Source organism: Lissotriton helveticus, chromosome 10 (genome assembly GCF_964261635.1).
Source record: "Lissotriton helveticus chromosome 10, aLisHel1.1, whole genome shotgun sequence".
NCBI classification, from domain to species: Eukaryota; Metazoa; Chordata; class Amphibia; order Caudata; family Salamandridae; genus Lissotriton; species Lissotriton helveticus.
Genome location: NC_136071.1, coordinates 43,006,834 through 43,033,414, shown reverse-complemented (window position 1 = coordinate 43,033,414; position 26,581 = coordinate 43,006,834). Strand labels below are relative to the sequence as shown.

General features: G+C 45.9%; 1 protein-coding gene across 2 annotated transcripts in view; it reads right to left on the bottom strand.

Moving 5' to 3' along the window:
* LOC144785866 (NACHT, LRR and PYD domains-containing protein 3-like) overlaps positions 1-25,915 on the bottom strand; it is a 251,221-nt gene extending 225,306 nt beyond the window's left edge. Inside the window, exon 1 of one of the 2 annotated variants that reach the window (XM_078664719.1) lies at positions 25,628-25,915. The gene's annotated coding sequence lies outside the window, so the exon portion shown is untranslated. The remainder of the gene's footprint in view (positions 1-25,627) is intronic. The other variant, XM_078664720.1, reaches the window with a different exon arrangement.
* Between the last annotated feature and the right edge of the window lie 666 nt (positions 25,916-26,581).

The window sequence follows — 26,581 nt, the reverse complement described above, 5'->3', positions numbered from 1 at the left end:
TGTCTACAAACAGGGAGGAATAGAAATATTCTGCCACCCCCTTTGCAGATAGTGAAGGATAGGTAATGCAGACTTTTGTCCCCGTTGTAATCCGTCATGCCTGTTTTTCTCCCCACTGATTGATTGATTGTCTGGACATTTATTGTTCAAGGAATAGTTCTTTTGAGGCATTCTCTGTTTGCAAATAACGTGGAATAGAAATGTTCTGTCTAGTCTTTGCAAGTAATGAAGGGTAGGTAATGCGGACCTTTGTCCCCCGTTGTAATCTGTCATGCCTATCTACTCCCCACTGATTGGTAAACCAGTTCCACCCGGACCATTTATTAGAGGTAGGTCATCTGGCTCGGCCAGGAGGGCACCCCTAATACAAAAGGACAAATATAAAGAAAAAAAAATGCGGATTAACCGCTGTATCGTGCTAGCAAAATAAGAGAAAAAAAATATATATATAAAAATCGTTAGGGAAAAGAAAAGGAATGGAGTGAAATCAGTAGGCCGCTGATGAGATCTCTTTTCAACCTCGCTGAAATGGAAACATAGGGAACAACCCCTCAGGAAATATGAAACTGGTAAGGAAAGCCGAACTCAACGCTATGACTTCGAGACAGCTTGGCTCCACCACCCACCCCGCCCAATTAACGACAAACCTTAGGCGAATAATAGAAAATATACAACACTATAGCGAAGTAACAGGTGAACACGTTTTATTTTTTAACAAACAAAAAAAACATTTAAGCAACTATTTACATGACAAACGGCTGCAACGGCAAACGAAACCCACAATGCATTTCGCCGTCTGCCTGACGCCGTTCCAGTCCTTCCTTCCCCAAAGTAGCAATGTTGGGCTACTTTGGGCTACTTTCTAGTAGTTTTTGGGCGTTTCAAAGTCTACAAAAATCGTCAGGGGCGGTGGGGTGGAAGGACCACTACGCGAATAGCCCGAAGGCGGCACCACGCGCCAAGGCCTGTCCCCCGGATGAACCAAGGGACCCGTTCCTGGGGCCGGGGCGAAGAAGCGTCCGGCCGCCATCGGCTGAAGGCCCGGCCTGAAACGTGCCAGGCGTCCCCACTTCTTCAATAATGGCTGCGACAACACTGGGGGGGGATGTCTTGCCCGTGCCACCGACCCCCCCCCCCCCCTCGCATCTGCTGGTCCAGCAACGCCTTGATAGAAGCTCCCCGGTCGGCCCTGGAGCGGCGCCTTGCAGGCCACCGGGGGGGGATGTCTTGCACATGCCTCCGACCCCCCCCCCTCGTCCTCATCGCCTGGTCCGGCCATAACAAATGTCAAGCGAGACGCCGTGGGGTGCACCGGGAGGGAGAGGCGGCGCGAACGAGCCTCTCCCACCTCCCCAGGTGAAGGCTCCCCAGCTGCACCCCCAACGCTCCTCGCACCCGGCAAAGGGTTCGTCCACTCTTACGGTGCAGCGACGCTCCACTCACCCAGCAGGGTCTCGTCCACTGTGGGGGTGCTGCGACGCCTCGCCCGACAGGTTGGAGCCCGTCTGCTCATTTGACCCCGCGATTGCCGGTAGCTGCCGAACTCTCAAAATGGCGGTCGACCCTGCAAGAGCGGGCCCAGCATGAAGGAATGGCCCGGTTGCTTGTTGATTAAGAAACGAGTCCCACCATCATAAAAATTCTCCTCGACCTTGAAGATTCTATAGGAGCCGCGGGGGCCTCCGACCCCCGCAGACACCCCCCGATGGGGAATGACTGCCATGATCGCCCACGGAACGATGAAAATATAGCCGCGGGACGTCGGCGCTCCCATGCTGACGCCAGCCTCAATTTGAATGACTAAAATCCTGCAGACTACAGTTCGGATCAGTTCCGGTGAAAACTCAGTATGACCCGGTAGAAAAAATGTTGCCTCCCTCCCCCCTTTGACTGATGGTTCATACTGCCGATCCCTTTCTGTTGTCCTTTAACGGAACCTTTTGGACTGCCGAAAGAGGCTCTGGGCCAACCACGAGTTGGTAGAGGTTTTCACTAGGCCTGGATCTGCCTGGCTGCACCCAAAATGGCGCTGGTACAAATGAAACTTTCAACTCCTTGTTGTACCCCGATTGCTCAACCTTGGTGTCATGAAATATGCATACAGTTTTTAAAACAATGAATTGATATGGGATGGGTACTGATTATGTGTTCGGACAATGAATTGAAGTGAGATGGGTGCTGATTGAACATTCGGACAATGAATTGTTGTTAAGTTTGGCGCATCATGATTGTTGAAAGTTCAAATTTCAACACTTATGATACTTGCTCACACTGAAGTTTCGATATGATTTTGTTGCACTTGTCGCACTTTTAGTATAAAATCAACGACCACCGACTCCATTAGGTTTTCCACTAATAAGTATCCCCACATGTACAGTTCTGGCCGGCCCACGGGGTTGTAGGCCCGTATTTATGCACCGACATTTTTTATTAAAGATTTTTGGAGAAAAACGTACGAAGTTGTCACGTGTCAATTGGTAAGTTTCGAATAAACGACCACTGTTTCTGATATAACTGAATTACAGGTGAAATGGCTCAGCTCGATTAGTTAAGGGTTAAAAAGTATAGTACGCAGAAATATTGCAAATATGAATGGTCCAGGTTTTTGTTGTATGTACTTTGCACATTTTTGTACAGCCTAAAGCAACCGCTAAAAGACCCTGGAATTCAGCCTATACTTTATATGCTACCTGTATCAGGAAAATTGTGCTAAAAATACCCCTAAGTCGCCCCGAAGGAGTGCCATCTGGCCTCCCTACATACGATCCGTAATACCACACTTGGGTGACCTATGCTATCCACCGGCTCCCGATAATCATCTCTCCCACACTAAAAGATCCATCTGGGCTTAAATGCCGAGTTGGCAAGGACTGCGTTCCGTGGAGATAGGCCGAGTATGTAGTAAGTAAAAGCCTTTTCGGGTTTATGCGCGCTGATGTGTTTTTAAATGCTGCCCCCGCCCACCTTCTTTTTCCCTCTTTCTGCAGGTCACATTGGAACATCGATTAAAATACGAAAAAGAAAATGGTGATCTAGCGGACGAAGAGATGGGAAAAAGGGGTTCGATTATGGTGCCTACGCACGATGAGCGAGCAATGCCCTGAACTTAGCGCTTGAGAGGACAGCCTGAAGCGAAAAATACAAAATGTGACTTCGCTTGGCACCCCGAATAATACAACCAAAAATGACGTGCGCTTATGATTAAGCATTCTACACTTAACTAAATAGGGAAAGTTTAAAGAATATTCTGAGGTGAGGTTTACTCTAGTACCCTCCGTTTGGAGGACTAGGAATGTTGTCAGTGTTTAGAAATTACTACATCCTTTCCACACCCTCATGGACCGGAAACTCAAAGCTGCCCTATTGTTCTCCCAACTGACACCCACTGTTGCCTCAGCCTGGAAACACATTAGCCCGACCAGGTTAGTTCTTGACCGGTTGCCAAAGGCGTAAGTGTGTACAACCACAAAGACCAGTGAAGGCAGCCGAGGATAAAAGAAGAGAAAAAGGGTAAAAAGAGCTTAGGATGCTAAGGATGCGCAGCATACAGGAAGAGATCATTATGGCCAATAACGGTTATATGTCTTGTCTTGGATTTTTTGTATATAATACATGTACTGTCTCCCCCGCCTGAGTTTGTGTGTACGTAATGTATGGATCTACGGCATCCCTCCGCCTGTGTTTCTGTATTACTTAACTCCTGCCGTTCTGTGTTGTGTGTGCACTGAATGGCCCATTATTGTACACGTCTCTCTCTCTTTCTCTCTCCTTGTCATACGTGTACAGAATGGACCATTTAGAGTGCGATCTCTCTCTCTCTCTCTCTCTCTCTCACTCTCTCTCTCTCTCTCAAGTCCCCCTGTTCCCTCCTTCCTTATATGGTAACGTTGTGCCCCCCGGCACAAAACATAATTGGGTCTCCTCGAACACAGAGGTGTCCGGCAAAATTGACAGGAACTAAAACGATTGTGACTTGCCATATTACTACCTCTCCTTTCTGCAAAACGATAGAACTCGAGTTGGTAATGAAGGAAAGGACAGGTAAGACGACTGATGTCCCCTAATCTGGCCTTTTATAGGAGGACTATAACGTCAATGGCCTTCTGTTTTTCAGTTCGCTAGAAATGCAATTCCCAATGCACAGATTACCTCACCCCTCTGCACTTAAGTGCGGATGTCCAAAGTGCCCCCGCTTCTCCCGATTAACCCCAGCTCCCTGTCCAAAGCGTCCCCGCTTCTCCCGATTAACCCCAGCTTCATGAAGCGTAATTTATGACCTTGATTAACGGTCGCTCCCCAAGAAAAGCATGTTTTACATCTGCCCCCCCTCCCCCTTCTTCATGACGATAACGCCCCTGCTTGCAAGAGTTAGCCGACCCCGAAGGGAAATGTAAGATTGTCAGTACTTGGGTTAAAGAGAAAGGCAAGTCTCTACATAAGGACTCGATTTTGAGTTTGATATAATACGTCACGAATGAACGCCAAACGGGTTTTATGAATTCAATTGTAATGCCCTCCTACATACTCCATAAGTGATGACTTCTGACTGTGACCGATGAACTTATCCCCCACCTACATAGGATTGGGGACGGAATTGAGATGTATAAATGTCTTCTCCTGCCAGTTTTTCTAAAACTTATTTTGTACCCATTCAAAGATACAATCACCGGAGGAGAGGAGCTGGACGTGACGCACAGCCTGGCCACAGATCATGAAGCACGTGTGACCGCGACCAAAGGTGGAGTCACAGAGCAACGAGACGCGGGACGAGGCACCACTCTCAAACTCGGCAGATTAAGGAATGAAGGGCTACCTTGAAGCCCTCGGTTTGCTGACCCACTCGTGCCTGAAGTCCCCGTCCCTTTTTTGAGCCCGACTGATGGGCCTGCCTGCTCGTCATCCTTTGCTCCTTTGGTCCCTTGGTGTGCTCACAGATCTGATCTCACTTCTCTCTCTCTCCCCTTGATTATTCAACAACATCACCCTTTTCGCATAAACTTTTGACTATAGAATAAGGTTTTGCCACGGAAAAAGAAAGACACGCAGGTGCCCAGCATGAGGCACCCCAAAGAAAATCAGTTAGGAAACAGGACTGTGATCTAACAGCAGAGGACTGATCGCACCCTGCAACATGTAAGGATGAATCCGAGCTGGACCTATAGCTCCACCGCCGGTGCTCAACAGCGCCAACAAAAGAAGACGGACTCTGTTAAAAAGACATTGTGACAAAGACCCCCCCTTTTTCCTGAACTTTCCACTCAACCCCTTCACTAATTGCTTGTATCGAACTGAATCCCTCCCTCAGCCATTTTGTATTGCTTTCTAAAAAGTTTCATCGATCACTCATGTATTTAGTTTACCAAAAGTCTCTTATAGCACTGACAAGACCCGAAGGTATCAGAGCACTTTCTACTGTATTTTGTTGTCACCGGAGAGAAAGTCAGAACATGATTCTATAATGTGTCTGAACTTTTTTCTTGATTAACCCCGACTAAGTATTATATCGATCTCTAGACTTGTATGAAGAACCCAACAAATGTAAATTCACATGTATTGCATTCTGCCTATCGTATCGACTATATAGAACTGAACTCGCTTATGTAAAAAAGCGGCGACTGTTGAAAATGACAATGTATGTGTACATAAGCGGCGTTCATTTGTGTTCACTGTACCCCTTGTTGTAAGCGGAACGAATAATTGCGAAACACTGACTGTGTTATCCCGCCAGCATAGACCCATGCACACACGTACACGACAGCCATTTTAGGCACCATGGCCTCTCTGACCGTTTGCTAAACCCCCGACACCCCTCCCCGCGCGCACTGCTCATGCATCGGCCACAAGACCCTCTCCCTCTGCGTGACCCTGCTCTAAAAGTAGCCCTCCTGCTTGACCCACACCCCCCATTTCCTCCCAAGAACACCCTTCCCCTCAGCTGACAACCCCCCCCCCCCGGCTACACTTGACCTTTCGACCCGGTCCCAAGGACATTTATTGTTCAAGGAATAGTTCTTTTGAGGCATTCTCTGTTTGCAAATAACGTGGAATAGAAATGTTCTGTCTAGTCTTTGCAAGTAATGAAGGGTAGGTAATGCGGACCTTTGCCCCCTGTTGTAATCTGTCATGCCTATCTACTCCCCACTGATTGGTAAACCAGTTCCACCCGGACCATTTATTAGAGGTAGGTCATCTGGCTCGGCCAGGAGGGCACCCCTAATACAAAAGGACAAATATAAAGAAAAAAAAATGCGGATTAACCGCTGTATCGTGCTAGCAAAATAAGAGAAAAAAAAATGTATATAAAAATCGTTAGGGAAAAGAAAAGGAATGGAGTGAAATCAGTAGGCCGCTGATGAGATCTCTTTTCAACCTCGCTGAAATGGAAACATAGGGAACAACCCCTCAGGAAATATGAAACTGGTGAGGAAAGCCGAACTCAACGCTATGACTTCGAGACAGCTTGGCTCCACCACCCACCCCGCCCAATTAACGACAAACCTTAGGCGAATAATAGAAAATATACAACACTATAGCGAAGTAACAGGTGAACACGTTTTATTTTTTAACAAACAAAAAAAACATTTAAGCAACTATTTACATGACAAACGGCTGCAACGGCAAACGAAACCCACAATGCATTTCGCCGTCTGCCTGACGCCGTTCCAGTCCTTCCTTCCCCAAAGTAGCAATGTTGGGCTACTTTGGGCTACTTTCTAGTAGTTTTTGGGCGTTTCAAAGTCTACAAAAATCGTCAGGGGCGGTGGGGTGGAAGGCCCACTACGCGAATAGCCCGAAGGCGGCACCACGCGCCAAGGCCTGTCCCCCGGATGAACCAAGGGACCCGTTCCTGGGGCCGGGGCGAAGAAGCGTCCGGCCGCCATCGGCTGAAGGCCCGGCCTGAAACGTGCCAGGCGTCCCCACTTCTTCAATAATGGCTGCGACAACACTGGGGGGGATGTCTTGCCCGTGCCACCGACCCCCCCCTCGCATCTGCTGGTCCAGCAACGCCTTGATAGAAGCTCCCCGGTCGGCCCTGGAGCGGCGCCTTGCAGGCCACCAGGGGGGGGGGATGTCTTGCACATGCCTCCGACCCCCCCCCTCGTTCTCATCGCCTGGTCCGGCCATAACAAATGTCAAGCGAGACGCCGTGGGGTGCACCGGGAGGGAGAGGCGGCGCGAACGAGCCTCTCTCACCTCCCCAGGTGAAGGCTCCCCAGCTGCACCCCCAACGCTCCTCGCACCCGGCAAAGGGTTCGTCCACTCTTACGGTGCAGCGACGCTCCACTCACCCAGCAGGGTCTCGTCCACTGTGGCGGTGCTGCGACGCCTCGCCCGACAGGTTGGAGCCCGTCTGCTCATTTGACCCCGCGATTGCCGGTAGCTGCCGAACTCTCAAAATGGCGGTCGACCCTGCAAGAGCGGGCCCAGCATGAAGGAATGGCCCGGTTGCTTGTTGATTAAGAAACGAGTCCCACCATCATAAAAATTCTCCTCGACCTTGAAGATTCTATAGGAGCCGCGGGGGCCTCCGACCCCCGCAGACACCCCCCGATGGGGAATGACTGCCATGATCGCCCACGGAACGATGAAAATATAGCCGCGGGACGTCGGCGCTCCCATGCTGACGCCAGCCTCAATTTGAATGACTAAAATCCTGCAGACTACAGTTCGGATCAGTTCCGGTGAAAACCCAGTATGACCCGGTAGAAAAAATGTTGCCTCCCTCCCCCCTTTGACTGATGGTTCATACTGCCGATCTCTTTCTGTTGTCCTTTAACGGAACTTTTTGGACTGCCGAAAGAGGCTCTGGGCCAACCACGAGTTGGTAGAGGTTTTGACTATGCCTGGATCTGCCTGGCTGCACCCAAAATGGTGCTGGTACAAATGAAACTTTCAACTCCTTGTTGTACCCCGATTGCTCAACCTTGGTGTCATGAAATATGCATACAGTTTTTAAAACAATGAATTGATATGGGATGGGTACTGATTATGTGTTCGGACAATGAATTGAAGTGAGATGGGTGCTGATTGAACATTCGGACAATGAATTGTTGTTAAGTTTGGCGCATCATGATTGTTGAAAGTTCAAATTTCAACACTTATGATACTTGCTCACACTGAAGTTTCGATATGATTTTGTTGCACTTGTCGCACTTTTAGTATAAAATCAACGACCACCGACTCCATTAGGTTTTCCACTAATAAGTATCCCCACATGTACAGTTCTGGCCGGCCCACGGGGTTGTAGGCCCGTATTTATGCACCGACATTTTTTATTAAAGATTTTTGGAGAAAAACGTACGAAGTTGTCACGTGTCAATTGGTAAGTTTCGAATAAACGACCACTGTTTCTGATATAACTGAATTACAGGTGAAATGGCTCAGCTCGATTAGTTAAGGGTTAAAAAGTATAGTACGCAGAAATATTGCAAATATGAATGGTCCAGGTTTTTGTTGTATGTACTTTGCACATTTTTGTACAGCCTAAAGCAACCGCTAAAAGACCCTGGAATTCAGCCTATACTTTATATGCTACCTGTATCAGGAAAATTGTGCTAAAAATACCCCTAAGTCGCCCCGAAGGAGTGCCATCTGGCCTCCCTACATACGATCCGTAATACCACACTTGGGTGACCTATGCTATCCACCGGCTCCCGATAATCATCTCTCCCACACTAAAAGGTCCATCTGGGCTTAAATGCCGAGTTGGCAAGGACTGCGTTCCGTGGAGATAGGCCGAGTATGTAGTAAGTAAAAGCCTTTTCGGGTTTATGCACGCTGATGTGTTTTTAAATGCTGCCCCCGCCCCCCTTCTTTTTCCCTCTTTCTGCAGGTCACATTGGAACGTCGATTAAAATACGAAAAAGAAAATGGTGATCTAGCGGACGAAGAGATGGGAAAAAGGGGTTCGATTATGGTGCCTACGCACGATGAGCGAGCAATGCCCTGAACTTAGCGCTTGAGAGGACAGCCTGAAGCGAAAAATACAAAATGTGACTTCGCTTGGCACCCCGAATAATACAACCAAAAATGACGTGCGCTTATGTTTAAGCATTCTACACTTAACTAAATAGGGAAAGTTTAAAGAATATTCTGAGGTGAGGTTTACTCTAGTACCCTCCGTTTGGAGGACTAGGAATGTTGTCAGTGTTTAGAAATTACTACATCCTTTCCACACCCTCATGGACCGGAAACTCAAAGCTGCCCTATTGTTCTCCCAACTGACACCCACTGTTGCCTCAGCCTGGAAACACATTAGCCCGACCAGGTTAGTTCTTGACCGGTTGCCAAAGGCGTAAGTGTGTACAACCACAAAGACCAGTGAAGGCAGCCGAGGATAAAAGAAGAGAAAAAGGGTAAAAAGAGCTTAGGATGCTAAGGATGCGCAGCATACAGGAAGAGATCATTATGGCCAATAACGGTTATATGTCTTGTCTTGGATTTTTTGTATATAATACATGTACTGTCTCCCCCGCCTGAGTTTGTGTGTACGTAATGTATGGATCTACGGCATCCCTCTGCCTGTGTTTCTGTATTACTTAACTCCTGCCGTTCTGTGTTGTGTGTGCACTGAATGGCCCATTATTGTACACGTCTCTCTCTCTTTCTCTCTCCTTGTCATACGTGTACAGAATGGACCATTTAGAGTGCGATCTCTCTCTCTCTCTCTCTCTCTCTCTCTCTCTCTCTCTCTCTCTCTCTCTCTCTCTCTCTCTCTCTCTCTCTCAAGTCCCCCTGTTCCCTCCTTCCTTATATGGTAACGTTGTGCCCCCCCCGGCACAAAACATAATTGGGTCTCCTCGAACACAGAGGTGTCCGGCCGGCAAAATTGACAGGAACTAAAACGATTGTGACTTGCCATATTACTATCTCTCCTTTCTGCAAAACGATAGAACTCGAGTTGGTAATGAAGGAAAGGACAGGTAAGACGACTGATGTCCCCTAATCTGGCCTTTTATAGGAGGACTATAACGTCAATGGCCTTCTGTTTTTCAGTTCGCTAGAAATGCAATTCCCAATGCACAGATTACCTCACCCCTCTGCACTTAAGTGCGGATGTCCAAAGTGCCCCCGCTTCTCCCGATTCACCCCAGCTCCCTGTCCAAAGCGTCCCCGCTTCTCCCGATTAACCCCAGCTTCATGAAGCGTAATTTATGACCTTGATTAACGGTCGCTCCCCAAGAAAAGCATGTTTTACATCTGCCCCCCTCCCCCTTCTTCATGACGATAACGCCCCTGCTTGCAAGAGTTAGCCGACCCCGAAGGGAAATGTAAGATTGTCAGTACTTGGGTTAAAGAGAAGGGCGAGTCTCTACATAAGGACTCGATTTTGAGTTTGATATAATACGTCACGAACGAACGCCAAACGGGTTTTATGAATTCAATTGTAATGCCCTCCTACATACTCCATAAGTGATGACTTCTGACTGTGACCGATGAACTTATCCCCCACCTACATAGGATTGGGGACGGAATTGAGATGTATAAATGTCTTCTCCTGCCAGTTTTTCTAAAACTTATTTTGTACCCATTCAAAGATACAATCACCGGAGGAGAGGAGCTGGACGTGACGCACAGCCTGGCCACAGATCATGAAGCACGTGTGACCGCGACCAAAGGTGGAGTCACAGAGCAACGAGACGCGGGACGAGGCACCACTCTCAAACTCGGCAGATTAAGGAATGAAGGGCTACCTTGAAGCCCTCGGTTTGCTGACCCACTCGTGCCTGAAGTCCCCGTCCCTTTTTTGAGCCCGACTGATGGGCCTGCCTGCTCGTCATCCTTTGCTCCTTTGGTCCCTTGGTGTGCTCACAGATCTGATCTCACTTCTCTCTCTCTCCCCTTGATTATTCAACAACATCACCCTTTTCGCATAAACTTTTGACTATAGAATAAGGTTTTGCCACGGAAAAAGAAAGACACGCAGGTGCCCAGCATGAGGCACCCCAAAGAAAATCAGTTAGGAAACAGGACTGTGATCTAACAGCAGAGGACTGATCGCACCCTGCAACATGTAAGGATGAATCCGAACTGGACCTATAGCTCCACCGCCGGTGCTCAACAGCGCCAACAAAAGAAGACGGACTCTGTTAAAAAGACATTGTGACAAAGACCCCCCCTTTTTCCTGAACTTTCCACTCAACCCCTTGACTAATTGCTTGTATCGAATTGAATCCCTCCCTCAGCCATTTTGTATTGCTTTCTAAAAAGTTTCATCGATCACTCATGTATTTAGTTTACCAAAAGTCTCTTATAGCACTGACAAGACCCGAAGGTATCAGAGCACTTTCTACTGTATTTTGATGTCACCGGAGAGAAAGTCAGAACATGATTCTATAATGTGTCTGAACGTTTTTCTTGATTAACCCCGACTAAGTATTATATCGATCTCTAGACTTGTATGAAGAACCCAACAAATGTAAATTCACATGTATTGCATTCTGCCTATCGTATCGACTATATAGAACTGAACTCGCTTATGTAAAAAAGCGGCGACTGTTGAAAATGACAATGTATGTGTACATAAGCGGCGTTCATTTGTGTTCACTGTACCCCTTGTTGTAAGCGGAACGAATAATTGCGAAACACTGACTGTGTTATCCCGCCAGCATAGACCCATGCACACACGTACACGACAGCCATTTTAGACACCATGGCCTCTCTGACCGTTTGCTAAACCCCCGACACCCCTCCCCGCGCGCACTGCTCATGCATCGGCCACAAGACCCTCTCCCTCTGCGTGACCCTGCTCTAAAAGTAGCCCTCCTGCTTGACCCACACCCCCCCATTTCCTCCCAAGAACACCCTTCCCCTCAGCTGACAACCCCCCCCCGGCTACACTTGACCTTTCGACCCGGTCCCAAGTCCTAAGACCAAGCCTCGTGGATGTGCATCCCCCTTTTCCCTGCCCAGCATAACAAAACCGTGATACACCAACCGAAGTGTCCGACCTTATCACCTGACCAACCTTTGACCTGATCATCCCCTCCTGCCCTCGTGTCCTGTAGGAATGTCCAGCTGAGAGATCACAATCTCTTGTTACATTCAGGAGGGGAGGATGACATCTGAGCGATTGGTATGGGAATAGGCCTGAAGCGGGGATTGCAAGCATGCTTTTCCTACTTCAAAGCGTCTTTATTGTAATAAGGAATGTTTGTGCATCATAAACATGTGTATAAAAGACGAAGCCTCAGAGAACTTGTTAGAGCACCTCCTGAAGACACTATGCGAGTGTCCGAAATGACAGGCTCTCCTCATGAGAAATAAAACTCTATTCTTGTCTTCCTGCTGCCAGCGCCCGTCTCTTTATTTGGTAATTGTTCAAGATAGGAAATAAGAGGCGTCCTGCGCCAGCAGCCTGGGCATCAGGTGCGATATGGGTTGACTTTTCCACACTCTCCTTCACAGAGTCGGTACAGCTCAAACACAAGCACATGCAAGTTTCTCTCCCTCACAGAGTCGGTACAGCTCAAACACAAGCAGTGCAAGCTTCTCTCCCTCACAGAGTCGGTACAGCTCAAACACAAGCAGTGCAAGCTTCTCTCCCTCACAGAGTCGGTACAGCTCAAACACAAGCACATGCGAGCTTCTCTCCCTCATAGAGTCGGTACCGCTCAAACACAAGCACATGCAAGCTTCTCTCCCTCACAGAGTCGGTACAGCTCAAACACAAGCAGTGCAAGCTTCTCTCCTTCACAGAGTCGGTACAGCTCAAACACAAGCACATGCAAGCTTCTCTCCCTCACAGAGTCGGTACAGCTCAAACACAAGCAGTGCAAGCTTCTCTCCCTCACAGAGTCGGTACAGCTCAAACACAAGCAGTGCAAGCTTCTCTACCTCACAAAGCCGGTACAGCTCAAACACAAACAGTGCAAGCTTCTCACCCTCACAGAGCCGGTACAGCTCAAACACAGCAGGGCAGTGCATTTATGAAACTATGCTGGACTCTTTACGCATCTGAAAGAGGATCCATCAACCATTTGTGCTTGCAGGAAATAGAGGAGCAAAAACAGGACAATAAAACAGATTCCTGGGAACAACACTTAAACCAGGCTATTGAGGAGTTGGGAGTACAAAAAGCCTGGAGTGCAAACATTGGGACACGGGCTTTTTACCAAGTAATAAAGGTCACAATAAAGCAGCTTTCATATTTAACAGACAAGAACATCTTTACACTAAGACGACACACCTGGACAGTGATTAATTCATATACAAAAACTCCTGCCCCAGGAGTATCTCACAGCACACTTCTCACTGTCAATAAAACATCAGTTCATGCTGTTCAGATTTGGAAAATGGGAAACAAAAGATCTCATCCCAACCTGGAAGGACCAGTCACCAAACCAAGAATGCAGACTGTGTACATATAAGGAAGAAACCTTGGTGCATATTTTCTGCGTTTGCCCGAAGTTCTTGAAAGAACTAAACAAATGCTGAAAGACATTTTTTGAGATCTAAAAATTCGACCCTCAGGCAAGCGGTAATCACAAGGCTTGCTGGCTCCTCTATACCCCTCATTTGCCAGGGTGTAAAATGTGTTAAAGCAAACATGAAAGTAATGGAACAACTATCATGAGGCACTTGCACTCGAGCCCTGCCAATGACAGAACCAACATAAGTACAAACTACCACAATCTTACAAGTGTGACAATCAAATCTATTCAAGGCCCCCAAAGCTATAACAATGGCTTAAATAAATGTTGCTGTGCTAATCTCTCGATTAGGCATACAGCGCCACCATGTGGCAGACTATAATAACAATACCTCCCATTTAAGAGTGCTAAGAATGATGTAGCATCTGCTGATTGGATAGCCACTTCCACCTGCACTCCTCAACACTGAAGAAAGACTATGATGGGAACAACTCCAGCACCACCTTTATTAGTCAATCAAATGGCTACTGTTCCAAGTGATGTTGAGGAAATATTTGCATAAAGAAGATTAATGTGTCTCATTACTTATAGGAGTATCACTTCCTGCAGAGGAGCGGAAGCACTCCTTTGTCAGAGGAAGAGTATGGACTGAACATGGGCACTTCCTGCCACGTGGCCCATTTCTTGCGCTGTACCGCTCCCAGGGGTTTCCTAATGAGTCACACTGCCAAAATATATGTGTGTGTGTGGCTAATGAGTGAGACTGGGAGGTAATCCACAATGTTCCTAGAAGTCCATGGACATTTATGTGCCAGTCATTGGGAGACTTGTGGGAACTCTGTGAGTGGCTGCGACCTCTGGGAAACATCGTTTACAACGCAGTGTTTACACCGCACTACCTTTACCATGCTGCCATTACAACGCAAGTCGTTACTACGACTTGCGCTGGATGGCGCTGTTGGTTAAGGGATATTGTAATTTTATATTCCTACACCTTCCCTACTGTTACGTGGGCTGGTGTTGGAATATAAAATTATATTAATCCTCAATCCGTGCCCTCCAACGCAAGTCGTTGTAACGACTTGCGTTGTAGAAACCGCGTTGTAAAGTACCGCGATCTAAAAGATCGCATTGTACTGACATACATCCCGACCTCTTAGAGCTAATAAACATTTATTGATAGTCAAGGACGTCTGTGGTTTTTCGGTGGAACAAGAGGATAATCCAGGCCATCTTAATATGTTCACTGTGGTTTGTAGGTCTGAGAGGAGTTTCTTCAATCCTATAAAACTAATAGATGCTGACAGATGTCTGTGGGTATGTGGAGACGTGTTGGCAGTTGTGAAAATATTGTGTCCATACAAGAGATTTAGGGATGACGCTTTGAGGGTGTTATTGTCCCAAATGAATGCCTTCTTGGGATGGTGGTTGGGGCTGGAGCCTCCCAGTCAGGTGTGCAGAGTTTGTGTTGAGTTTCACTTGAACTGGAAGCACTGTTAGCAGTTCATGCTTCCTTCTTGTGTCCATTCAGGAGACCCCCACCCCTCACCTCACAGGGAGCAAGTAATAGACACTGAGGTCTGGAGGCTCCTTACATACCTGACCCCAGGGACTTATTGCATGGTAACCCCTGCTTCTCGCACTTAGGCCCCCATTAGGATGATGGACGGACTTTGTCCGCCCGCCATCCCATCGGAAAAATGGACCGCCCGCCTTTAGGGCGGGGGTCCCGATTGGTGGCATTAGGATGCCCCTGCCACAGTGGCGGGCGCATCCCTCATTTTTAACATTGTGGCGGGGGATGCTCTCTGCACCGCCCGCCACAATGTTAAAAATGCATGCATGCATTTGCATACATGAAGCGGCAGACACCACGTGGTGCCTGCTGCTTCGTTTATGTAAATGCTGGGGGGCACCACAGGTACCCCCCGTGAGCACCCCCCACCTCTCCTTCACTCTGGGAGCCCGCAGGAAGGTCCTCGGAAGCTTGTTGCTCATACCGGCCGCCCAGGGGTTGAAAGGGATGCAGGAGAACTCCAAACGTGAGTTCTCACTGTCACTTAGCTTGTAGCATTCTGACAATATAAACAAAATTTCAAAGTGTCAGAAACATTTCCAGCCTATATCGCTAATTCAAAGGCTAAACAGACAGTATTGCGCCCATTAAATGTCAAACAATATAAACAAATAAAATGTCATCGTGTCAGAGACATTTCCGGCCTATATCGATAATTCAAAGGCTAAACGGACAGTATTGCGCCCATTAAGTGTCAAACATTCATACATACTTTGTGGCATTGTTACATATTTGCGCAGCTGTAAATTCCAAATGTGGAACAGTAGCGCACAACCATACTCAGCGTTCGATATACATAAATGCTGCTTCCAAGATAGCGTGGAGCTCCGGAAATAGCCTCTATCCCTCACGTGTGCATACTCAAAAGGGGCATGCAAATGTCACACAGATATACTTATAGCGTTGGAGTACTCCTGCATCCCTTTCAACCCCTGGGCGGCCGGTATGAGCAACTAGGCTGGCTCTGGGTAAACAATGGTTATTTATGGCACTACATATACGGTCTCCCCATTTGTTTGTTTACATGCTTTTAACTTTGTATGCGCCTGTTTCCTTGGTAGTTAACACAGAACAAGTGTCCAAGAGTGGAGTGGCAGCATATAGTGCAGCCCTGATGAAACTACCAAAATTGATGTGGCAGTGAAACATGTCGGCATTGGCAATAGGTAATGGTGTGCATGAATAGCTACCAGCCTTTTTATATGTACAGCATACATTCATTTCCCTATGAATAAAGTTGGACAAGGGAACTGGATGCTGTGTTTTATGCACTTATTTGTGTTGTGTGTTTGTCACTAGCAGATGTTTTCTGCTTTCCACTGTTTGTTACACGTTTTTGGTTGTTTGTTTTGGACACTTTCCTTCTTCTTTCTTTGAGACTCAGGTGACTACCGATGATGAGACAGGGGCTTGTCTGGAAATTACATACCAGTTACCCCGTTGGTGGTGTTTCCGTGAGGTGTCACTTGTTTCTCGCACATTTTTTCTAAATAGACTTTGGTCCAACATTATTGAGGTGGATCCCTGGTATTGACCTCGGTGGGTCAGACAATCTGAAATTGTTCTTTGTTTCTACCAAGGAAGATGGGTTTGTTTTAACGTAAACTTGGGCGCAGTGCAGTGAATTGTCCCCTCATAAATTGTAGGGGCGGGGAATAGGTATCAGTACACATAGACTGTTCTATTTTCTTTAGTAACTGACACACGTTGACGTCCGTTGGATGGGGTCTTTTTTGTTGGTCTATATTTGAGTGGAGGGCGACCCAGTCCGATTTTCCCTCTTAGCTTCCATTGAGAGTTTGAATGGTCCTGTACGAAACTGGGGCCGTATTGGTTTGAGGTGGGGGAGGTGCTGAATGAAGTAACTGATAGACAGGTAGAATACGACATAGCAACCTGCCTTTTGCTCTGGTTCCCTCACACGAAGAAAACGAAAGTCACTAGTAAATGTATTGATTTAGGTCCTATTGTAGCCCAGAGGGAGATCACATGGCACTGGAAGTCGGCGGAGGGGCCATCTAGCAGACGATGGGCTACAGAGTTTTATAAATGGGCTCATAGTGAAAGTACTGTAAGAATCAGGCCGGCCTCTCGCACAGCTAATGAGAAAAGTATGGAAATGGCACGAGCATGGGAGGGACTGGTACAGACACTGAGAGACTCCCAAGATAGCGAAGGGGACTAGAGTGTGGTAATCTTGCGCGGGGTTCCATGTGATGTATGGATAGACGAACATGGATCCTTCGGCGCCCGTCCGGCCGAGATGGCCCTGTAGGCCGACACCAGCAGTAGACGGGGGGAGGGGGGGGGAGGGTAGATAGGGGTCCTATCGTTGACGAGAGAATTACTGACCACAGAGTGCCGAGGATGAGGGTACTTGAAGAGTGCATATGTGTACAGGGATTACCCGATTTGGGATTGACGTGGAGTAATGGCCTTAGATAAAACGTGTGAGAGGAGATTCATTGGTGAGAGAGGGCTACTACAGAATGATGGCACTGTGTGTCTGCAATTGTCATTCGTGTGATGGGACAAGTTTTTTGTTGCGGTTAGGGGTTGGGCAGATATAGAAAAGCAGATACTAGAACACCTACCGAGCGGAGGTCATGGTCTCCGTTGTAATATTACTCTTCAATGCTCACTATTGACCGCCGCCCAACCTCCGGGATGTGGGCTAATTGGCTGTGTAATGGCGCTTTTGCGACCTGTGTACAACCTATGATGGGAGTAGGGGAGCTGAACCAAACAATTGTAATTTGTTTTTTGAATCTGCAATAAAAATTATTTTAAAAAAAAAATGAGGCACAGGTGGCCCCACCCCCTTTTGTACAGCCCGCAGGGGGCCCCCATAGTGAAGACCGCATGGCTTTCCGTGGCGGCATCGCCGCCACGGAAAGGCATCTTACAAGCCCATCATAATATGGCTGGCGGTGTCCAATAGACACCGCCACCATATTAATCCTTTTCCGCCCGGGCCGCAAGGCGACCGGGGCGGAAAAGCGGCGGACAGTATTTCCGTCTGCCACGGTCCCCCCAGCCATACTAATATGGCGGGGGGGAATTCAGGTGCGGATGGTGGGGGGATTGTCCCCGCCAGGCCGGCGGTGGCTACCGCCAGCCTGGCAGGGGCAATCCGCCCTCCATCCTAATGGGCCCCTTACTGTACAGAGAAGTGTTTTGTTGTTCAGCAGCTTGGAGGGAGTCTCCCTGCAAAAAGGCAAATTTTCTAATTTGTTTTTATATGGGAAAATGGGGAGGAGGGGGAAAGCCAGTGTTACCCTGTTTAACAGCTCTTCTCTTTCTCTTTGTGGGAGGGGAGGGACATAGAGTGTTGGAGCAGGGCAAAAGTGCACACCATCCTTCCTTGCAATTTCTTGCTTTAGTAAAAAGAAATAGGGAATGCACTTACTGATACCCTGCTTAAGCAAGCCAGGCCTAACTTTCACCCCTACATTTGACAATTCTGTATATCTTTAACTTCTATTTCTTCTAAAAGATCCATTCCATTAACATTTCAAAAGCACATCTTGGAGGGGTGGAAGAAGTAAGTGGACAGTGACCTCTGACTGTACTTCATAATGGAGAGTTGTTCCTGCCCTGGGCTTTCATCTGACAATTCAATGCATCCTGGGAGGTGTAGTTGTGTTGTGTTAACATGACTGATAACACTGGCTTGTAGTCTGGAAACCAAGGACTGGAAACACTTTTCATTATTATATGGAGTGAGGTGGCAACTTTAAGGTGCACATTAATTATTTGTAGGATCCTAAAGGCCACACCCTTAATTCCATAACATTGGAGCCCTCAAACCTGCTTTCTAATCCCATTTTTGTCATGTGATCAAAAATCATGTGATAATGAGGACATCATTTTATGTCTGGGTACCCCAAACTGTAAATGTGTGCATTTTAACAACTAACAAGATCAGTTAGACCCTGGCTGGCAGCCTCCAGGTCAGTGGGACCCAGGACTCTGACCCCCGGCGATGAACATTCTTCATATGGGGAAATCGTCTTCAACGTGGCGGGAGTCTTGATGCTGAAGTGCTCCGCCAGTGTATTTTGGTTTTTTCAACAATCCTTTAAACTGAGTGATTGTTTGTGAAAAACAGACTCAGTGGCCCTGACTTAAATTCCCACATCCCACTAAACTCTTAATAGACACCAGTGTTTCTATGCCATCACACTTAAGTGGTTGTAATCTACCTACCCAGACTCAGTAACTTTCAGGCGATGTCTTGACTTTAATAGTCTTTCTTCTCTTGCAGGTCTCCGAGTGCAGTTCTATATTTTGCAGTTACTTCACAACTGCATCCAATCCTTGGCCTAGTAGCCTCAATGCTCAAGTCCCACCCAATTATGGCCATTGTAGTTTTTCATGTGGTAATTCCTCACATTCTTCTGCAATGCAACTTGTTACTATAATAGTAACTATCCATGTGTTAACAGAGGTGGGCGATCCACTGTAAGCTCGAGCCAGACTTGAGCATGAAGCCTGGCTATGGTTCAGCTTGAGGTGCTGCTGGAATCTTGAACCCATAACAAGCCGAGCTTTCATGTAGTTTCTGCCTATCTCCCTCTATCCAGGAGGATGCGGCATCAGGGTTAGAGCTGCCAACTGGGAAACCATGGTTAAGTCTCGGCGTCAGCTCAACATCCTATGATTCTGGGCAAATCACGTGGTCTCCCATACATATAAACAATGCATGTGACCGTGTGTATTGCAATTGATGCTCATAGAAAGTGCTCCAATACCTTCGGGTGGAGTTTGTGCTATGTTTTGCAAAGTCCACTAAGTTGTAAAAACAAAGCCTTAACATAAGGGAAGACAAATAGATACCCACTTATAGCCTGGTTTGTACAAAGTAAAACCAGAAAACCTGATAAATCATGGTTAGGCAAACATTTCATTTCACCAAAAGTCTTTTTTTCTTCTTTATCGCGTATGAAGGCACTTTCAAATATGTAAGTTCAGGCTGCCAGCCGTACAGAAGATGTCACTTTTAATTAGTACTTTTCAATGCAGTTTCTATAATGTGCCCTATTAATGTCTAGGCTTCCATATGTAAAAGAAATACACTTTTTTAGTTTTGAATAGACTTTAGTATATTTTACGTGCTGTTTGTTGTATGGTTACACAGCAAATATTTTCAGGGCTTGGTTCGTGCACGGGCTCTAAGATCCAAACCAGAAACTTGGCTTGGCTCTGGCTTGGAGCTCTCTGTTAACCTGTTGGATCACCCAACTCTAGCTAACATTGTCTCATAGTTACAGGTTTATACTGGCACTTCGCACCCCTCATCTATTTTTATACAACATGAACGCTTTGATAGGTTTAAAGGGCTTCCACAATGTCATCTACTTCTGAGAATGTCATCCAGCCTCCCACAGGCACCCTGAGACTTCTCATCCCACTTAAGTTAGGATTTTGTCTTATGTCTGTCTTAAGTCTGTCTTAAGACAAGCTTAAGACAAAATCCTAACTTCTGTGAATACTAAAAGTAGTAAGTTTAGGATTTTGTCTTAAGTTAGTTCTGTGAATCGGGCCCTAAATATTCTTCAACAACCCCCCTTCCCCCGTATTTCTAATCATCAGACTGTGGATACTTGTATACGTTAAGTAGGCCTGCCTGACCAGAATAGTATGTTTGGCAATCATGTATTCTATTGCATTTTTAGATGGGTACAGAACTTAACTGCAATCTTTCAAAACATCTAGACATATTTAAACATTGGCAGTTGTATAGAATACTTGTGAAAAAAAAATTGGGGGGGGGGGGCAGGGATTTTTATTTTCCAAGGGGGGGCAGGGAGGAGCAGCATCAACAAGTTTGAAGATCACTGAATTACTGAATTAGCAGGACACACACCAGTGCTTGTCAAGGAATCTCAGAAGTGTACCTGGGAGCCCTGGTGGCATTTGTGAAGAAGCCACAAGAGGCGAGGATGGTGTTATGAAACCTGCATGACATTATGCAGCTTTAAGGCACTACAAAGGATGCACGAATGATTGGGATAGTTTGCAGGAGCTTTAAGGGGCAGCAAAATAGACAAGTGAGTAATTCAGATATAATTGTGGGCTCCTACTGGGGGACACAACAAGAGACTTGTGGTTAATTTGGAACCTTGCAAGCAGTAGTAGAGCTATCCATGGAGCGAGGCTCGTTTATCACTGTCACCCCTGAACAGTACACTTACTTTGACACAAGAGGGCGCCATTGCCATGCAGTACAACGAGTTTGTATATCTACGCCGACTGCAGTGTATTGCTGAGAAGGAAGTCTCAAACTGTATTCCTTGCTTCACACCAGTCCTATCTCCTCTTTCTTAAGGACAAAACATCAAAACAATTTCCAAAATTCGGGGACGGAGGTTTGCCTCAGTGTGTTTAAAATATTACTTCCGGTCAGACGCGCTAAAACAAAGTTTGACTTGCAGTTGTCTTCCCCCTTGTGTGATTTACCACATTCTATACCTAATATGTAAAATTTAAAGCTGTGCATTGAATCAAGCCCCAGCATAAACAAACTTTATTAGGAAAATATAGTATTGAGTGATGTTGCACTGTAGTGGTTCTAACTGTTAAATTTCATTTCTAGTCATCCAAATCATTAACTTTCAAGATTCTGAATAAAGGAGACTTTAAACTTTCAATAAAAATGTCCCCTCAGGACCTGCAATACCTAGAACGTGTTTCGCCCCCTTACATGGCCTTTGGGCCTGGGGCTTCCTCAGGGCGTTTAAGGAAGGTTGGGTATAAATTACCCCTTTGTGGTCGAAAAAGCCCTAGGATTTTATTTATGAGCGCATAATGCCGGTCCGAGTCGCGGTTGTGGTTAGTAGTCGACTAACACGTTTTGGCTGTTTCTCCACTCACTCTTAAGGATAGAGGGAAAGTTCTTTCATAAATAATTCACACCACAAAAATCAGTGCGTGATTGGAATGTTTTCCTGCAAAGAATCATAAAACCATCCTTGCCCAGACAATCCTGTGAAACAGATTTTTCACCATGATTCCTGGCAAGTTTCAGTAAATTGCATACGAATTTAGACAGGTCCTGTGGCTCAGTGGACTAATGCATCCACTGGAGGAACCTGTGTTTGACTTCAAGGTCACAAGTTCAAATCCCAGTGGGTCCACTCAGCCTTTCACCCATTTGAGGTAGATAAAATGAGTGCCATTCAACTTGATAGCAATAAACTTCTGTTATTCAGAGCCAAGATGCCTAAGGGTGAACGTGCGCTTTACAAATACATGTGTTATATTATGTTACATGTCCTGGTTTTCAAAGAGAGTCGAAAGATTGACAGTCAGAGGCAGGTTTTATTGATTCCCAGTGCAGAATTAGAGATCAGACCTTATCAGGAAGCAATTTAATCAACACAGTTGATACAGTGTTCAAAAGTTGTTTTTAATCCCCCTTACTGCCTCCTTATGAGTGTTTTCCATTGGTAAGAAGGTCAATTAAGTGAGCCTGTATAGCTTTGTCCATGCAGAATTGTATTAATTCTACTTCTGTGTTTGAGGAATGTCCCATGTTTGAGTTCTCAAAAGCTGCTCACCCTAACTGCAACAAATTAACAAGGACAGCCAGGCCAGAGTCTAGTAAAGGGTCAGCTTTAGCTGTAAGAGGTCATGCACGAGCTGAGCCGTGAAAATATTTGGCATGTAAATCAAGGAACAAACATCATGTCGAAATATGATCAAATCTCTTCAAAATTCACATAACTGCATTCCTTTAATTTGTCTACGTTTCATCTTAGTACATCAGATTATATCACCACATTTATTAATTTAAAATTTAGCTAGTAGTTTTTTTTTAAGTATGTTAATGCATTATTTTACTGTAATTTTACATTTTACTTTAGTCACAATAATTACTTTCGAGTTGGTCTTTTTTTGTATTTCCAAGTTTTGGTTTCCGTAACTTTGTTTTCTTTTTCTTTTAGCATATTGTTTCTTGTAGAGAGTGCACTTGTATTTTTGAAGAAAGAAAGATGTAGCACAATTTTGATTATTAGTTATTTCAACATAGTTTTACTATTTTATTAATTTTCTTAGCTATCATTTATTATTAAACTTGCTTAGTCAGTAGTATTTAGTGTTACTTTGAAGTCTACTTTTGTAGAGTTGCATTCCATTAGAGTGATGCTGTCCTATGGTAATTGTTCTTCTGGAAGCAATTTGTTATACATTTTCGTGACCTGTTTATGTAGTTTTCAAATGGAAAAGCGTTTCTATTTGTGAACTATTTTTAAGTCTACTTTAATAAGTTGGTTGGAGACTAGTTTTATTATAAAAAAAAATGTGCACTATTAATGGTAAATGCTATGCTTAATAGTGTTTTTCTTATATATTTAATGTATATTAGTTTTATTTTTTACCTATTTTTACATATTTATAGATATGTATTATATGTAATATAATTCGGGTTTTTTAGAATTTTATTTTCAGGTATTCTATATTTTGATTTTTTGATCCATGTTATGTTTCCTTAGTTTTAATGTTTACGCAATATTTTGCATTTCTTTAATTTTGATTTCAATATTGTTATATTTTACATATTTTTTCCACAGTATCTTTGTCAATTCCCAATTTTTTTAACAAGATTTGTGTATGTTGATATTGTTTTTCTCGATTTAGTGTCATACAACTACTCTCATAAGTCATAATGAAGAAAAAGGAGTTTTGGTGAAATAAATTATTTAGCTAGAATCACACAATTTGGCCAAGTGTGGAAGCCAGGATTGATCACGGGATTTTCGGTCGCACATCGTGCAATTCAGCCACTAGCTGCATCTTTCTATCTCTTCTTTTACATCAAAGTTTAACGCTTTGATTTTAACTCTTGCTGCATGAGGTTCGAGTGTGGGTGGCTGGCGGAAGCCAAATGAAAAGGCGGCCTGTTTTGGGCTCGTGGATCCAAGAGGCCCTCGAGCTCTGCCAGAGCCACACGTCTGGCTCGAGCCTTCAGTGGCTCGCCCGCCTCTAACACTTGCGCTCTCACAATTGCGCCCCAACAAAATGCCTGTGTAGCTACAGTTGCCGCCTAACCCATTTCATGAAGGTTTGTCAAACTTTTTACAGAACACAAGGGGTCTGATTCACAGAACTAACTTAAGACAAAATCCTAAACTTACTACTTTTGGTATTCACAGAAGTTAAGATTTTGTCCTAAGTTTGTCTTAAGACAATCTTAAAACAGACATAAGACAGACTTAAGTTAGGATTTTGTCTTAAGTCTGTCTTAAGTCTGTCTTAAATCTGTCTTAAGACAAACTTAAGACAAAATCCTAACTTCTGTGAATACCAAAAGTAGTAAGTTTAGGATTTTGTAAAAGTTAGGTCTGTGAATCGGGCCCAAGAAGTGGCCAGGCCTTTGCCCAACTCTCACTCTTTCTGCCCAGTATGAGCTGTAAACAGATGTTTGTTGGTGGCGGCGGGGTGGGGGTGGCGGAGTGGCAGCACAGGACCACGCACAATGAAGCTTCAGGAGCACAGACAGACCTCATTTTTTAACCCCTTAAGTGCGGCGCACGTTCAGCGGACGTCGCGTGCACTACCTTGGTAGTGCTGCGCACGTACGCTGAACGGTCCGGCCCCGCCCGCGCAATAGAATGTTCCGCACCAGCGCTGAACGTTCAGCGCAGCAAAGGTGTTAAAGAAAACCATGCCGGGTGCAGTAATGGGACTATGCCTTAGGTTTTTGGTTCTTCCATTAAGCCTGTTCTAAGGTCACACATGCTATCAGATTGGTTGACAGAGGAACAGGCAGAGTATGATTTGCACAAGATCAAACAGTTTGTTAAAATTATGAGAACCTAGATTGCAACATACTACTGCTTGCTGCAAAGACTATGAACTTATTAGCAGCTTTGGGTTGATTCTAAATACCCACAAACTTGGAAAAAAAGGGAGCAGAGGAACATACTCAAAAAGTGAGTGCCCAAGAGCACACAATTCAGCCAAGCGGAAATGCGGGGATTAGAAACCATGTAATGGTGATGTAATACATATGTTTCTAAACCCCCCAAAATGTTTACACAATTGGAAAAGGCCTAGGTGGGCTGCAACCTGCAAAACCCTTCCTTTGGGCCCTGCAGAGGTATGTGGTTAATGTCTGTGAGCATCTGAGCGCTCCCAACCTTCCTGACAGAAAGTTTGAGGGGCAGATTTATAAGCCCCTTGCGCCACTTTTGCGTCACTTTTTCCATGTTTAAAGTGACGTAAAAGTGGCGCAAGGAGCTTGTAAATCTGCCCGAGTGTTTTGAGTTCTGCGCCGCACGCACTCCTCGCCCTCTGTCTGCTGCTCCTGTTTCCGTCAGGGTTCCTTCCTCTAAATCGGTGACATCACGGATAGAAGTTTCTAAACCTCTCCAAGGAGTTATATTTGTATCACGTTTGTAAAAATATTCTAATATATCTGTTCTCCAACACAAAAGTAGACGGTTATGAACTCCAGAAGGATGACTGGCTGGTTCATTACTCAAGGTTTTTAATCTGTGACGTCACCTTTCTCTAAGATTTTTCCAGCAGGTGCATTAACCCCCGGAGCTGTCTTACTGAAAGAGAATGCCAGCAGGTGCATTAACCCACGGAGCTATCTCTCTGAAAGAGAATGCCAGCAGGGCATTGATGGGCTCTGGGCCCAGCCCACACAGGTCATCCTGTCACTCACCTGGCAATCCTTCCTCAGGGGGATGTCCTTAGTGCCGGAAGTGGCTGTCCCCAGGCCCGGAAGTGTCTCATCAGAGCTGACCCTGCGCCCCAGGCTTGCACCCGCTCCTGGGCTGCGTCCTCGGTGCCCAGCAGCCCACGGTGCCAGGGCTCGCTGTCAATAACACCGGAAGCTCGCAGTCCGAGGCGGAAGTGGGCAGGGACGGCGCTGGTAAACACGGATTGCAGCTGTGACGTCCCAGGAGCACAGGAGAGGACTTTGTTGCACAGACCCTTTAGGAGCACGTGCAAACACAGAGGCGCCTTGACAACAATAATACAACTACAGGAGCTGTGAAAATGGTAAACAATAGCAGTGGGATTATTGGTAGGTAAAAAAAAATATTAAAACATCCTGATTTCCTGCCGATCCCTCTGACTTCGACCTCTGGTCACACCAGGTGGGTCTGATGCAATAACAATGTGTGCATTATCTTGATTGCACTGTAATTACCCTGTCACGTGCTCCAGACCCTTTGAAGATACAGACCGCGATGCAGGTGACATCAGGCGCGCGCTGCACTATCAAGGCTATCAAGGGTAGGGCCCTGGTGAACTTTGACCTTAATCGATTGGGGCAGCACACATCTTACCTTCTATCTGACTCATCGTAGCCTCTGATTGGACCCGGGACTGACTATAGTACGGGTAGCGCCCTGATACCCTCGCGGGTGATTAACCGCGCTTTATAAATCCTGATTGGATGTATGTCAGTACAACGCGATCTTTTAGATCGCGGTACTTGACATCGCAGATTTTACAACGCAAGTCGTTACAACGACTTGCGTTGGAGGGCGCAGATTTAGGAATTTTATAATTTTATATTCCAACACCAGTCCCCGTAACAGTAGGGAAGGTGTTGGAATATAAAATTACAACATTCCTTATCCCACAGCGCCATCCAGCGCAAGTCGTA